Genomic DNA, 15,983 nt, shown 5'->3' on the forward strand with positions numbered 1-15,983 from the left:
GTCTAGACTAGAAGATAAACCACCCAATAGCCCAATTGTCAGTACAGCTGGTTTAGAAGTGATTGAGGTGCATTTGATTGACCCCTCTTGACGTTTCCCAAATAATACTTAACATTTGCTGGTATGTTTTGAAGAACTGTAAGCTACTGCAGTGAAACAATGTGAGCACAGGGCAAGAAACTATTCTACAACCCCAAAAATATTGTTGAATCTTAATGTTATCAAAGAAGAAAGGCCCAAGTGCGGCCATTGTTCCCTGACTTCAACCTAATTGAGAACTTAAGAGAGTGAATCCAGAGAAGCATCAATAAAACACATGCACACATAGATAATATGAATCATATTGTGTGGCATTGACAGAAAAAGTGGAAGGTCTAAAAGTCAGTCTTTGTTCTGCTCTCTGATTTTTTTGTTTTTTGATATTTTGTTTTTCAAAGCGCTCTGCCTCGTCCACCAAACAAAGACTTGAGAACAATCAGGAACATTCGAGGGCATTTGAGAGAGTAAAGGGAGTTGCAGTTTTCTCAAACCTAAGTAGGACAGCACAAATAGGGGCATGGGTCTTGTAGGGATGGGGGTCTCTTACTTCATGTGCGACGCGTAGGATATCAAAGATGAGTCTACATGTGAGTGTAGATTAAGACTGTTTCTGAGTATGTTTGTGTGTGAAGACATATCAGAAAAGGCCACCAGATGTCTTCCACAGATTCCCCAAGCGATCCAACCATGTAGTGCTTTCCTGTGTTTTAATCCCGGACACGTGCGCGTGGGAGCACACATCGACTTATTTACGAAAACAGGTTTCATCATATACAACGAAAAAGCTCTGCCGCACACACAATAGTGTTAGTGAGACAAAGCCTATGTGTTGACAAAGATCACATAGTAGTTCAGAGCTGATAAGGCTTATTGAGCCAGCGGTTTACACTCTTGAAGACAGACAATCTCATTACTATGCAAAAAGATGGAGGCTGGGATATTTAACACCAAAGATTCCATTAAATTAATATAAATAGAAGACATCAAATACTTACAATAGTATTACAATATTTCGCCACATTTAGGGTACAACAACTAAAGTTGAACCCTATTATCTAATGGGTAATGACTGCATCAACTAATAACCACAAAAATCACTACAATTGGAGAAGTATCATTAATTGATTGGATTAAAAAGAAAGGCTTCAGACATAAGAATGCTTTGTAACATCTTTAACTATCATACAATCGTCAGGGAAGTCTAATTTATCTAATTTAGTAAAGTACCCCCTCGGTTGATAGGGGGACTATAAAGGGTTAAAAGTTGTAAGCGTCAACTTTTGAATAGCTGTCTACTGTAATGACTACTACTATCCCCAAAAGGGTTCAAAAGAAAAACTACATTTACAATACTTTATGTCCCCTTTAAAATGTAATGAATAATCTTGAATTTAAGTAGCTTGGGACCGAACTGTAATCCATGTGTGAGACAAACTGCGCAATTGCAGTTTTAAATGACGTAAATGAAATTAAGTCCCTTCATCTCTTAATAATGTCTTCATATAAGTGAGGTTGCATAATTGTTCATTATAAGTGGAGAAGGGCCCTAGTTGCGGAGGGGTCACGGCATCTTAAAGCGATAAAACGCCGGCGTGCTGCTTCAAGGACTTTGGGAACAGCCACCCCGACAACCAGAGAAGAAGTCAGCGGAATGGTAATTGTTTCTAGATCAAGAGAGACGCAATTAATTTGTTTTGAGAGTTCAGCAAGGGGGGCAACCGAGCAATCACAAACACTATGCAAAAGCAATAAGGCCATGGAAATGTGGTGCAATGGCTCCACGGGGGCCGAGGTGGCGAGTCAGTGCATCATGCCGCCATCCCGTCGTCACGAAATTGAAATGGCACGACATCGTCCGTTCGTTCGGCAGTGCCTCGCTACTTAATAGTTGTACCGAAGCGGCATTCAACTCGAGGGGGGGTGGGCGACTGGCCTTTTAAAAACTATTTAAAAAGAACACATGCAAATCACAGTGGTACGCAAAATGGAGCGCCTTAATGAAAACACTTTTGACAACTGTGCCATGCGGGACACCCGGGGGTGGCGGGGAGGAGCCTGGGAATGCACGGACGGTGGGGTGCTGTATAATGACCGTGGACCCCGGACGGCAAGGCGCACACTTGTTATGCTAAAAGGCGAGAGCGTTTGCCTCGGGGCGGGAGGTCAGGGACATGCATAAACACAGGGAAGGGACACGCTACTGGGTCTTAATAAGTACGTGTAAACGTACGTGGCTGACATGAAGGTGCTGACGAGAATGAACAATGAAGATAAAGAAGTCAGTGACTGAATTTCAGGATGTTTTTGCACACTATGCAGTCGTCCTTTTTCTACCCTTAAGGCATGCTGGCACTCTTATAGCGCTGTGTTTACCAACATTTACAAGAAAATCCTTATGGTGCACAATCCCTCCAACGCAAATTAAAAATACAGAATTAGCAATTTTAACAAAAAAATGACTGTACATATTGCAGGGTATAAAAATACAGCATAATAATAATAAAAGTATTAATGATATTATACTTTAGGATTTGCGTATCAAATGTCTGCCTTTAGGTTTACAGTTATATAAATAAAGCTTGGGGTCATTTGACACTGAAAAAACAATGCTTTTGTCTCTCTTAATCCAGTGACACATTTTACTTATGTGCAGGTGACAGGCAAATTAAAGTAAAGAAAAATGAAGATGTGGGTTTCAAAATATACAAAGCAAATTTTCTAAGTTGTTTTGCTTCACTCAAATAGCACACTGGAGTTTTTCCTCAAGAAAAATGACAAAAACAATATTTCCAATGTGATCTGCATGACCGGATGATAACAAAACCACAAATTGTCGCATCAGATTGCTCATTCCAACCACAAATTGTGGTTAGACACTATGCATATTTTAATTGCACGGTATTTCACCTGTTGAGAGCTGTTTCTATGGTTTTGGCTTCCTTTCTTAGTAATTTGATGAGGCTAAAGCTTAATTTGAGGGTTAGACATAATATCAAATGGCACCTTCCTTGAAATGTGTATATGTCTTTTTCCAGACAATAATCTGTGTCTGGCCGTTGCTACGACGAAAACCCTCGCAACTTTTAATGAGCCTCAAGAAGTTGTCAAATCTGATTAAAGAGAGATTCTTCTTTACATGTAGTATGTCTGATTTTCTCCATCCCCCAGATTGGATTCCATAGCAACAAAAAGGTGTGTACTGCTAATCTTTGCAAGAATGTCAGGTGTGAGTACAAACGTGTGTGTGTGTGTGTGAGACAGAGAGAGAGAGAGAGAGAGAGAGAGAGAGGGAGAGCATTGTTTACACCCTCCTCTCCAATGTAGAGAGTCGACATTTCTCAAGTGTGTGTAATTACAGTGAGCAGCAAGCCTCCTAAGCATCCTGTCCATCTGAATCAGATTGGAAGACACCCGCACACACAAACACCAAGTTTTGCTGAGAGTGTGTGCTGTCAAGCATGTGTAATCATCATACATGTGCGTGTGTATTCAATCTCAACAATTTGGCTCCAGAGACGGCGCGTGCGTGTCTACACAGAGCCAGTCAGCGTCTCGCCGCACCTCTTGCACAATGGGCCGGTTTGGGTTTCTCGCACTCAAGACCGACAATCAGTCGCTTAAACAACAGGGAGCGACGATTACGCTTTTTAGCTTATGTAGCTCGTATAGCTCAATTATGCTGTGAAATGAGGATCCGGGCCCAAGGCCAAAGCTGTCAAGAGGGAGAGTTAGTGGCAGTCAAATGAGGAAAATGGAGGAGAGGTGTATTCCTGTGTCTCACCTGTCAAATAACTCTAGCTGACGTGCGTGGCAACCATCGACCGTGATGGCACACTGCACATGCGTGGTCACGTGACACACTTTTATGAGGGCTCGAACGCAGTTGGACTTTGACATGAGTTCAAATTAAAATGTTCTTCATTCGCAGAGGATTTGTCCCTAGTCAGTTTCGGTGTTCATGGTCAGTTGATTAAAAAAAAATAGATAAGAAAGAAGAAAAGAAAAATAGGGTTTGTTGAACAAAGCATAACATTTATCGTATTAATCGTCGGTTTCAAAAACTTTTTGGGGGCGTGATTTTGCTGTGAAACGATTACCTTTTGCATATACACACCAATTTTTCCCGTAATAAAATAACAATAAAAATAACACAAAACATATCAAAGTCTTCAGCAGATGTATGTGTAGAAATGAAAGAGAAAAAAACAACTTATGCAAGTTCGCCTTTTACAGGATGATGAATTTTCAATAGAAAAGAGCCATCCATTTTAAAAGATCAAATCGGTCTAAGGAAAGTTAAAATTAAATGTACAAATTAAGCACGTTTTGAACTGGAGTTTGCAAAATCCATCAAATGTGGGCTGCAGCTTTGTGTTTTGTAGCGTTACCATTTAAGATCACTTAAAAAGTCACTTTGTAATTTTAATCAAAGAAATGAGAGTAATTCTAAAACGAGCTAGACTTTTTCCCCCCTAAATTGGGAAGAGCAATGATTCCAGTGTTAAACATATTCATGACGGAAACTCAGGCTGCCGCAGGCCTCGCCTGCTTCTTCTCGTTCCCAAGTAAACGAAGGCTGAGTGGCGCGGACCGATAGAGAGCAGAAGAAGAGGTGGCAAATTACATTGTCAATTCAAATGGTGCCACTAATGCATTTCATTGAGAGTGTGTCGCCGTGCTGCCTTGCGCTCGGTTATCTGTGCGGACAGGAGAGGAGAGCGGCCATGTTGACCGCACTGGTTGGTCTGCTTGAGCGAGCAGGAGCGAGAGAGGCGGTGGAGATGAAGCCCATGCGCAAGAAGTGAAAAATTCATCTCCCCTGCACTGGTTTGTATGCGTGGACAGAGCTGTATCTTTGTAATTACAGCTTGCGCCCTTGCCTCGGCCTCTTTTTAACATTTAAATCATACCTACAACACACACACACATACAATTGACACATAAACCCACTAGCCCTCCATCTCTCTCCTCTCTCTCTCGTGCTTCCTCATTCTCCAAACTATTTGAAAATCAATTATCTTCACAAAGCAGCTATAAGGAGTGGCTGCTACTTACTCCTGAAGTGAACAACTTATTTGAAATTCATTATTATGTTGAGGGTGGCGGAGAAGGGTGCTCTCCCATGTGCAGCGTTTCCTGGTCTTGTCTTTCTTTGGCGCACACTCATTGTTGTCTCCTCACGTAAAAAAAGAAGGGGGTGAGACGGGGACACCTGACTGGACCAATCACAAGTCTCATCTGCATACATGTCCGCCTCCTGCCATGCAATTTTAACCAGCTGACGGCAATGACACACACACACACATTCATACAAAACATGCACAATCACACGGTACACTAGAGTGGCTCGCGTTATTTATTTATCACATGCAAATGAGACACACAGTTCAATCTTTGTGCTGTTTCCATATGCATGAATATGGATGCACTGGAGGTTATGCAGAAGGACAATATGGACATCCATATTCTCCAAATTGTGTTTTTTGTTGTTGATTTGAATATGATGGTCAATATGCTCTCAATTGAGATGCTTTTGGTATTTTTTATTGTTGTATAGTGTAATATAAGTAGCAGATGTTTGCTTTGTATAAAGTTCCATTAGAATTGAGTGTTGAGTCAAAATAATGTGATTAGGGAATACTGGAAAAGTCAGTTTTCTACATTTTTAAGTGGTTAGAGAGAAAATTGCTCAATATGTAAAAAAATGCAAGACATTTTGGAGCAAAAATATGTTACGAAAATGTCAATATAAAAGAGTCCCACATTTTACATCACTGTAATACAGTGAACTGAGTTATTAGCATGTTGGCTTAGGATGAAAAGATTTTGAATGAAAATTTAACTCTCTAACGAGTTTCCTTTCTTTCGCCACCATACGTCTACTTCCTTCCACTTTCCAAAAACATCATCTTAGGTTCTTTGAAGACTCTTCCCTTGATCACATGACCCTAATGAGGAATAGAAGGTGGCATTGTATCGTCTCAATATTATCACGGATAATGTTTTGTATGCGACATGAGTACAATAAAAAAATAAGATGTGTTTTTGCATCCATTGAGGATAAAAACAAAAAAACAACTGTGGAGACATCCAACTCAAAGTGTCCTCTAATCCTACAAGGCTGGCAGAACAGCATATTTTGTATGTGTGCATTCTTTTTTTGTCCTTTTTACTTTGTACTGTGGAGAAAATAATCTGAGGCTGAATGGATGCAAATCCTCTACAGCCTGTGGCGGGCTCAGAAATCTGATGGAAAGCCCTTCCAGAAAAGTTGGGTCTGTTTTTCCAGCAGATTAATGCCTCAAAGATTACAACAGCGCACTGTTTGTGTAGGGCACATGACTTTCAGAACAACAGCAGCAGAGTACTATCGCTTTTAACACTGGAGCGTGCTTGCCTATACATCCGTACACAAACATCTTATCCTTCTGGTAAAAGAACACAAAAAAACAATCCAATATTGTGTATGTTTCAAATCAAATCACTAAAAATTGAAAAACAATATATACGAGCAAGATTAAGACTAAGCAACAGGTAGAGAATACTGCCACCAGATCTAAGAATGGGGATTAAGGTAATGGGGAAAGAATGGGAAAGGTCTGTTAAATGTTTTTAGAACCATTTTTCTTTGTATTTCATTAATTTTATTCTATTTCCATCTTAAGAAAGCCTATCTATGATTTTCAACAAATCTAAATAAGACAATTTCACTTGATGTCGTGGCAAATAATGTCACTTACTCATAGTAGATTTGCACTAAAAACATTGGCATACATAAACTGTTGTACAAGATAAAACCTGCAGTCTATGGGGCAACTGCAGCCCGTGAAATGTAAATATATATGTATATGAATATATATACACACATATATATATATAGATAAGTAGTATTTGTCACATCTGCAATCCCTATAGCCCTAAACACAATTGTATTTATTAAAAGACACATTATTAAGTAATTATGAGTAACTTTTCCCAGTCAAAGTGTCAAGAAAGTTGAGGGTATTATAGGACATGATTGAGGAATGTGTTTTTCTTCCCAACTGAAGAAAATCCCTTACAGCTAAATTAAAGAATTTTTTTTTCAGGCAAAAATATCCAATAAGGGTCTCAAAAGTACTAAATTTTCATTTGTCCTCTGGCTTTCCTGCCTCCCGTGACTTCAACGTTGGCCTCACCCAAATGTTATCGCAATGGAAAAGATCATAACATGGCATGACAGTGCTGTCATGTATGTTGCAAGGCCGGCCAGCGGAGAACCAGTGCAGCGAGACAGGAGGTGTCATACTCGGATGTCTCGCCACCAGCTGGCCTCTCACCCTCTCTCCTTTTCTGTCACACTCCATCTTCCACCCCCTATACTGAATGCCCACTGCTTTCCAAGCTCATCATCCAACTGATTTGTGCTAGATTTTCTTTTTGCCCAAATGGCTATTTGAGTAGAGCCTACCCGACTGAAGGGAATATCCTCAATTTTGTCGATGAGTAAGAAGTCCTCTTTGTGGTTAAGAACATCTCAAATGAACTTCTAAGTAGTATGTTTAGCAGGAAAACGAATCATCTGACTCTCAACCCACACCTCAGCCAAAACAGCAACTGAGACCAGTGTGTGTTTGTTTGCGTGTACATGTCTACAGGTACCACACACTGTGCTGATGTGAGCAACTACCCCATCACACGCACATTTCCACTAACTGTACATCTGTGTGTGACTGCAGGCGACTGCCGCCAGGAAATCGGTCAGCCCAGTGAAAACGGGGTCAAATTGGCCACTCAACTGCGGCTTAATCTTCCAGTCATTCCTAAAAACTTGCCTGCCACTCAACTGCTCCACTCCGGAACTCAAAGCAAGAATAAAAAAAAAAGATTTGATCAGCACATAAATCGCAAAGATAACAACCCCCACCTCCAGTGCTTGTGCAAATTCACGTGCACGTATGTTGAAGCATAAGTTCGAAAGCGTTGTCTTTGTTTGTTGGTGTGGGGCAGTGCGGGAGGCAGAGCTGCAATCAATCCCAAAACCATTACGGGACACGCTTTAAGCACAGCAGCCCCATTTTAGCAATTTGGGCCGCATATGGAATTATTTGATCAATAGCATTGTGGCCCGCTAGAGAGGAGTAAATTATATGATCAATGCTCACTTTTTTCAGGAGTTGAGTGTAATCCATAGATGCTGTTGTGTTGTTCCTCTCCTGATTATTCAAATAAAAGGCACACGGTTCCTCGGGGTCTGTTTGCATGGACGCTAATAGACGCCATCTTTTCAGAGAAGTGGAAGTAGACGAAGCTATCAAATGGCAGAGATTAAAATAGAACGATGCGGCGGTCGGCAGACGAGCTAAATTATTGATGCGTATCATAATGCCTGTGAACACACAACACAACGAGCCATCGTTCCTGGCAATTCACCTCCCATAACACACTGCTATCTCGCCGCCGACAAGTGCCATGCCGCAACATGTATAATGTAGAATGTCTTTACTCAGGATTCCAAATGATTGAGGATGAGATGTTTTGCTTGAGTTTCCTGAATAGCTAATGTGATTTAAAGTGAATACAATATTTTGATCTACAACGGTAGTACTGCCACAACAAAGGGGTGCTCATGAATATAACACAATTTTTTTTGTGCTAAAGTACTCAAAATGTAACTCTCCTAAAATGATGCCAAACAGTTGGAGGAAAATAGTAAACACACTGTAAAGTGATACAGTTGCTTTTAGTGTTTCACTTAACCTGGAAATAATTCCATTACATTTTCAGTGAAAAATAAAGCTGGCATGATTCTGGTACTATTTTTTGACTGAAACAACACAGCCAGGTGCCATATTTTTGTTTTATTTTTTAAATATACGGCATGTAATTTCTCAGTGCTGCTTGATGTGGATAATGTTATTTTAGTGCTGTATCGGTATTGATACAGGTACTGGTAATGTTATAGGTGCAACATGCTGCCATAGATTCTATAGTAGGATGTTTTTTTTCTTCCAATGTTGTCTTTTAGGAAATGACTTCCAATAAAGAAATCTATCAACCAACAAAATCTTGCCCTTGGCTCTTTGAATTGAATTGAATGCTTTTGTTGTCATTATACAAGTATAATGAGATTTCAAGCTTCACCATAAAGTGCACATGTAAATATGTAGTCATAAAAAAGGTTGATAAAAATGAAGTCATGTTTATTAAAGTGGCTTGTGAAATAGGGTAATACTACACATTTGACTAGTAGGATTACTAAACAAAGTGAAAGCATTAAATCCTACGGTCCGTGCATTATTATTTGGCTCAGGGTGCATTTTGTCTGCAGTCTTTTTAGAGGAAGTGTCTCGAGCCACAGAGGTGACTTGCACAAACCTCCATGCCGAATGAATGTCTGTCTCGGCGGATGAGATCACTTCACGGCCTGTCACGGCCGAGCGCTGCCCGTGTGCATTCATGCCTGAGCGTGAGTGGCACACATCGGGGGCCGGCGATACCTGGCGCTGCTCATTGCGGGCTCGTTGTCGTGTTTGTGTCACAAGGAAAAGGAGAGACGGCCTGATAGCTGGGCTTTGAGGCTGATTTGTTTTTACTTCACCCCCACCCTCGTCCTCGCCAGACCCACTTGTCCTGTCACACGGTAAAAGTTGAAGCATTGGGCCAGTGATAAGAAAGCGACACGAGGAGGTTGGGCAACGGTGGCGGCGAAGGGGTGACACAAAGAAGAGCCTGTCACACTCACTTAGATGCTGAAATATTAAAGAGAGCAGTCAGGTTGTAATTTTCCCGAGAAAGCCGAGGGGAGCGGAGGATAAGTGAAGCGAGAGAGGGGGAGGAAGGAGAAGAGAGGGGAAAGGTATCACCGTTGATCTCTTTTTCCTCCCATGCCGGATGAGACACCGGTCCACTTTTAATACTGCGACTTTAATTAGCTTGGCCTTGCACAGCTTTTCTCGTTCCACTCCTCGCCATTGCATGATGTGAATAATTGAAGGAGTACAGCCAAGACGAGACGACGACTCACTGAACAGCAATCCAGCTTTTAGTTTCATTACCTTTTGTCACTAAAACATACAGTCGTTATCCTTCCTGAAGAGAGACTGGATTTCAACGCATTTTAGAAAAATCCTTACTGTGCAAAACCTTTCCGCAGAATGTTGGGCAAATTTCCATTTTCAATAACTGGTACTATCTGGGAATGCAAATGGATAGGTTTTTAGGTGAAGTTCTGGCCGCCAATTACTTTTTGGAATTTTTTTTGCATGGCGACCTATTTATTGCTTGGGTTGGGCAATCTGGATCAAGCCGAAAACACACAGAAACTGCCGTGTTGTTAAGAAAGAAAAGTATGATGTTCTGTCCATATAATTAGATTATGTACCTTGGCTTTTCTTTTGCATAATAGTATTTTAGTTTCAACATGTGTGCATATTGGAAAAAAAAAAGAACAACAAACATGTTTGTTCCAAAATAGGGAGAAACTGCTTACAAAATGGGAAGGGTTTTATCGAAGGAAAAGTATAGATACTGCAACTGATTCTCAATGACTCAAGAAGCAAAGCAAGTATTTCTGGGCCAAGTTGAGGTGGGCCGTCGCTTGCCCTCGTCAGCTATGCGAGACTTTGCTGTCATCGCACTGACAGCGATTCTTGGACCCCTCCAAGCTCAGTTCCCCTTTCTGTCCACCTCGCCTTTGTGAGACTAGTCTCCATTCCAATCAGAGATTCCCTCAGCACTCGCTGAGTCACGTCTGAAATAGAATCGACAAGGAAGTCAGTGTCAGCTAGGACAGCGAGCCCATCGTACATTAGTCATCCTGCCTGGATGCTTTTGTCGTGGGACGATGACAGATCTATGAAACAGAGGCAGAGCAGTTCAAAGGGGGTCGTTTGCATGCCTCAGCAAAGGGCTTACTGATCGTCAACGAGTGTCACCGTCCATCTCTACAATAACATGACGTCAGCACTGAAGCCAAAGTTTCTGAGTAGACACCTTTATTGTCTCGTGTTTTTACTCTTGAAACTGAGATATGAGCTGTTTTGTAGGAAAATGCCTTATTCAAGGGATTCTGAGCCACACAATTCTCAGTAAGTTTACAGGAGTCAGCTGCAAAATATCTAAGAGTCTACCTAATGAAGTATTTACTGAGTATGATGTTTTCACAATGCAAAACAGGCACTCAACCCTCAAGGGACGGCCAATAAGCCGGTCATTTTGTGAGCCTGTTGTGATGTTTCAAAGTACACAAAAAAAACATACTCAAACATGCTTGCACACAAGGATTATAGGTTAATCACATGATAGATTAATTAACTGCCAACCAAAACACTGATCATATCATTTATTTAAATATAATCCATGCTGTAATATTATTATTATATTAGGGTGCCTTTTAAAACCACAAAATAGAGTAAAAACAAAAGTACTGCTTTTTTTTTACAATTATAAAGTCTCACATAATCCAGAGGTTAAAAAAATATCCTCTTGAAAACTTAGTTCTTTAAGATAAGACTACAGTGGAGTATGTGTGTGTTTTAAAGATTTCCTTTGCTGAAATACAATCTTACATTAATTTCCTATGTAATTTTACAATTATATATACATATAATTATTAATTCTACATATATTCATTAATTCTCTGCCATTGACATCCTGCCCTCCCAATTCCAATGATTTAGACATTGTGATGTCTATTCAACGGCGTGTTTCAAGCAAAACAAGACTTTCATTAAAAAATAGTTTACGTATTCTACAAGAGTTGGGCCTCAATATCTTTTTTCCATGCAATTGGAATCAGGGAATGATGCTATCAGCTTTTAGTGCCATCTTTACTGCCCTAGTCCTTATTCCAATCCATATGCTGCCCCCTCCCTCCTGCTCCTTCTCCCTGGCCATGGTGAAATATCGGTATTGTTTACGCGGAAGATTAGAGTAGAATTGGGCAGGAGGCATTTGTTCTGTGATGACGGCGATAAAGATCGCGGGGGTGGCGCTCTGCGCTTCACGGCCTTATCGGGGCTGCAGCCAGATGAAGTTGTTCATTGTAATTACTGGTGGCAAGAGTAGATTTCACAGCGAGATTGGCATGGTAAGAGAGAAGCAAGGCAAGCGTTGGGGGGAAAAATGGGGGGGGGGGCGTCCTTGTACGCACTTAATTTTCGCATTTTAGCTTTCACCTGCACTATCTTAATGCTGCCGTATCTTAACGACCTTTTTGGGGTCTAACATAATAATGGGCATCATCGTGACTCATTGCCATCCAGGTGCTGTTATTCAATCAGTGATCTTTTCTCTCGTTGCACGTCCGCCACTCACTCTCCGTTGTACTGTAATTATCACAGTGGTTAAGAATGTCTGGTATAATAAAAGAAAGAAAAAAGGAAAAGCGAACAATCGGACACAAAAAAATGTTGGGCTGATTGTACATTCTGTGAATCGATGAGCGCTATGTGTCAAAGGCAGTAGGTAAATGTTCTTACCACTTTAGGGAAATTAGGGTGACTTTGCAAATGTATTTCTGGAAATGTATGCATTATTTCATGTAAAAAAAAATTCCCAGGTTTTTTAATTATTGTGAGATGTTTCTTTCCTGTTTTAAACTGATTCAAGCTTATGGTTGGATTGTAGAAGAATTATTTTATTATAGAGAAATGTTTAAATAAATGGGCTACTTCATTTTTGCAGCTTCCTTCCTTGTTTCACGCTTCCATTAGCTTTGACAATTTCTGCCACTGCTTTAAATGTCATGGCAAAAAAGAAAAAAAACGAACAAAAAAAATGGCGACTGACAGTCTAAATTCATAAAGGCCAGTGGATTCTAGGGACGTTACCAGGAGATAATGGTTTCCGTGTGACAGTGTAATTCCACACCTTGTGGCAGATGTTTCTAATACCTTTCAGCATTTTCCTATCAGTTATCAGAGCTCATTTACTTGGCAACATTAAAAACAAGTACTTAGGAAAGAAACTTTCAAAAGGTACCAGGAGGTTTCCTGACTAGAATTAATGACAAATACATTTTCCATGTTTTCAAAGACGGAGCATGGCTCAACAACATGATGAATCTCCCAAATCCCTCTTATGTTTGGGTCAACTGTAGGACAACGTATTCTGTGGATAAGCGTGACTGTTTTTGTGTTGTTTGTATATTTTTGAGGCTGCGGCACTGGGGTGGTGATGCTCTTCTCATCTATCATTCATCATCGCTGACGGTATGATCCAAATCGGAAAAACTGCATTTAGCTTTGAGTATCCCTTTCCTTTATCCTGCGACAATATTTTTGGATTTAACTTTGTTGTTGTTGATGGTCTCTTTGGCGATCAGTTGCCTTCATTACAAGGAAGGGGGTGGGGGTGCACTTGACCAATCAACTCTTGGCCAAACCAACTCTCTTCTGAATGACTGACGGCTGTGGTGTCTAATTACACAGGAATGTAACCTGGCTAATCCTTTAAATGCCAATCCACAAGAAAAATCTGCACTTTGGAGAACAAGTCATTATTGCTCGAGTCGAATGAGGTTTTAGACTGTGGGAATCCCCTCTTAACTCAATTAGGAATATTTTCTGATGTGAACAACTATTAATGGGTACGGTGTGGTTGTCTGGACACGTTCTGAGAAAGTGCTGTAATTATCTGGCCCTGTCTGGATTGCTGATCTCTTCAAAGAAGTAGATTGATAGACAGGTGAAGAGACAAATAGACAGACCAACAGCATATTTGCAAATGTAGGGATTAATTCTAAAAGATCCCTAAATACTAGTTAAGATTTGGTACTGTTAAACGACAGTGACCACTCCTCTCTCATGCATCCTGACTTGAAGACAAAGTGCACGTCTACCTGATCGTGTCCGTAAGTGCTTATCTTAGCACGTGTTATTTGACGTATAAATGCCACTCTGGCGCATGTGTGTGTCTTTTTTACTTGCACTTGACCGGACAGCTATGTGAAATGAGCACCAATGAGGGTGTGAGTATGCCAGCTAGTGTGAGCCGTGCACATGCCAGTGAGGGACAGGAAGAAAGAGGACCAGAGCATGGAGGAGATGGAGTGAGTGGTAGGGTGGTGATGGGGTGTGGGGTCTGGTGGGGTTAATGGTGCTACATGATTACAGTCCCTTTAAGGTCAACCTGTTGTTCTGCCTCCATTCCTTTCCGGGCCTGGCGTGCACCTGCCTGCTCCGCCTAGGCTTTGTGCCGCTGTGAAAACGTTTAACCGCTGCTCAATGAAGGCCGCCGCCGCCCCTCCCTAGTCCACTCGCTACTGTGGGAAGCGGGAGGCGGGTGGGGGCAGGATATGAGCGATGGAGAGAATGGCCCAGAGGGCAACAAAGGGCACATTCTCCCCTCCCCTACATACTTTGGCCCACTTCATTCTGGCTCAGCCCAGGGCACAGGGCTTTTGTTTGCGGGACGAGGCAGAAACATGGCTGCCAAAGTGAACTTCTCGTTGGCACACAAGGTGAAAGGGCAAAGTGGAGAGAGTGCAGGGGGGGGTGAGGTGGTGTTACCCCTGACATGTCTCAATCAACCTCCATAACCTACATTTGATATACACTTATTAGACACTTGATCGAAAATAGGTGCACAATTTTTTTTCAAATTAGTTTCAGATTTTGCAGTTTATGTCTTCAATTGTCATCTCACTCTTATCCAGAGAGTCCAGAATAATACAACATGACAAAGTCTACAGCGTACAGACGTACTTAATTCATGGTGAAAACTTAATCGAATGATTTCTGTCCAAAAACGGACTAATTATTGTCCTTTTGAATGATTTCACCATCGCCTCCATCATTTCCAAGTTCACCAGCGCTATTGTCGTTCTCTAATACCTCAAAATTAATGGTTTCTTTTGTCATTCAGTAGTAGTAGAATTGAAAATACTGATGCATTCCTTCCACATAAGATGCCTAACTTTATATCATAATGACATAGAATTGTTGATTTAAAAAAAGGTCTGATGTAATATTTAATAAAAAATTTGAAAAATGTATATTTCATTTATTTTTCTTTCATTTTGCTATACCTGGTTAAAAAAACAAAGTTTTCACCGCATTAAAACACGGTGAGCTGCTGTATTCGGTATATAAATACTCGTGGGATAATCTGAGTGTATTATGCACTGGCTAGGTTTTAAATTAGCAGCCGCATGTGTGTGTGTGTGCAGAGAAGCTCAGTAACAGTCGTAAAGGATTGGTAACTAGCAACTCATGGCTCAATACTTGGACGTATTTCATAGCGTACAGAAGATGTTCTCATAGACCTTGGTAGCTTTCACACCAGCCCTCTTCTGATAGAAATAAAACAAACGCACACACAACAATATGATTTCAACAGCGCATTCATCCCGCATTAAACATTCATTCAAGACATATTTTCACTGTCTCTCTCTCTCTCTCTCTCTCTCACCAGCACAAACATATTCACTGAGCCAGTGCTGGGAGGAAGGAGGGGAGAAGAAAAAACAATTACAGTTTCTCATTAAGGCTCTCCTAATCCCTTTATGCAAAACACAGTTACACAAGTATACACAATGAGCAGAAAGTGAGGCAGGCAAAGAAGAAAATGGGGTGCAAATGCGAGGGAGAATAATTACATATATCATGAAGCTGTCCCTTTTATTCGGGATGTCACTTGTGATGTCACAGGCCTGCTTTGGCGCTAATTTGAATTCAGACCTTTATCTGTTGCCGGCAGCAGATTTTGAGTGACAGCGCCACCAAACGCTGCTCGCCAGCCATCCTATTGATTTCTCTAAATCCCCAACAATAGCATTTGCATGCTTGTTTCTGTTATAATACAGATATGCAGTCCACAGAAATTAAAGCGCGGCAGGCAGACCAGAGGTAACTAATTGTGTGCCTGTGTAATGAGTGCAGTTTCAATTTGATATAACCCACAGCTTTTCCCCTCGCAGGCCCGAGCTAAGTACTTTCAAGTCTTTGTGGGGAAATAATTGA

At 41.0% G+C, this 15,983-nt stretch overlaps 1 protein-coding gene across 7 annotated transcripts in view; it reads right to left on the reverse strand.

Annotated features, from left to right (window-relative positions):
• camkmt (calmodulin-lysine N-methyltransferase) overlaps positions 1–15,983 on the reverse strand; it is a 115,030-nt gene that overhangs the window by 8,766 nt on the left and 90,281 nt on the right. The window lies entirely within an intron of this gene.

This window comes from Stigmatopora nigra, chromosome 12 (assembly GCF_051989575.1).
Source record: "Stigmatopora nigra isolate UIUO_SnigA chromosome 12, RoL_Snig_1.1, whole genome shotgun sequence".
In the NCBI taxonomy this organism is placed as follows: Eukaryota; Metazoa; Chordata; class Actinopteri; order Syngnathiformes; family Syngnathidae; genus Stigmatopora; species Stigmatopora nigra.